Raw genomic sequence first — 1,258 nt, 5'->3', positions numbered from 1 at the left:
AAAACACATTTAAGTGTGAAAATATAATTAGGATAATGGTATAGTGATTACCACCTCTGCATTTTGATAGCCTTTCAAACTTTTTAAAAATTTATTTATTTATTCCCTTTTGTTGCCCTTGTTTTATTGTTGTAGTCATTATTGTTGTAATTGATGTTGTTGTTAGATAGAACATAGAGAAATGGAGAGAGGAGGGGAAGACAGAGAGGGGGAGAGAAAGACAGACACCTGCAGACCTGTTTCACCGCCTGTGAAGTGATTCCCCTGCAGGTGGGGATCTGGGGACTAGAACCGGGATCCTTATGCTGATCCTTGCGCATTGCGCCACCTGCGCTTAACCCGCGCCTGACTCCCAGACTTTTTTTTTTTAACACACACACTTAATTTTTTTCTTTCAAGACTGGGCCCATTGCATTGAACCAAGTTTTTATGTGTTTACCAAACAAAAACATGTTTCCTGGCATCAAACGGGCTACACATAGGTTATTTCTGACATTGTACTATGTCAATTTCTACTTTTTACCACAAATAACAAGGCAGGTTATCGGATAACTTAAGAATATTTTCATATGAGGGTCAGGCAGTGGGTTAAACGCATGTGGCGCAAAGCGCAAGGACTAGCCTAAGGATCCCAGTTCGAGCCCCCGGCTCCCCACCTGCAGGGGAGTCGCTTCACAGACGGTGAAGCAGGTCTGCAGGTGTCTATCTTTCTCTCCCCCTCTCTGTCTTCCCCTCCTCTCTCCATTTCTCTCTGTCCTATCCAACAACGAACAACATCAACAATGGCAATAATAATAACCACAACGAGGCTACAACAACAAGGGCAACAAAAGGGGAAAAAAATGGCCTCCAGGAGCGGTGGATTGATGGTGCAGGCACCGAGCCCAGGAATAACCCTGGAGGAAAAAAAAATTTTTTTCTCCATAGAGAAAAATGGGCAAATATATAAAAATACAGACGGGTAGTTATAGAAATAATAGTCTTGAGGAAGTTCCCATCTATTCCCATTTTTTTTTGTAGTGTTTTGAGCATGAATGGGTGTTGGATTTTGCCAGTCCCTGTTTCAGGCGCCAGATGCCAGACTAGCTTCGCGGGCGGGAGAGAGACGACCAAGGACTCATGGCTGAGCTGGGAACGCAGTTCAATCTTTATTGAGCAGGAATGCAGTTTGATCTAGCTATCTCTAATCACAATCTTGTCCTATATATCTCCTGAGGTGGAAGTGTCAGGTCAGAAGAGGATAGGGGGTGGGGCGAAG

The sequence above is a fragment of the Erinaceus europaeus genome, chromosome 4 (assembly GCF_950295315.1).
Source record: "Erinaceus europaeus chromosome 4, mEriEur2.1, whole genome shotgun sequence".
Taxonomy (NCBI): Eukaryota; Metazoa; Chordata; class Mammalia; order Eulipotyphla; family Erinaceidae; genus Erinaceus; species Erinaceus europaeus.
The sequence above is the reverse complement of the archived record's forward strand: the minus strand, read 5'-3'. Positions refer to the sequence as shown.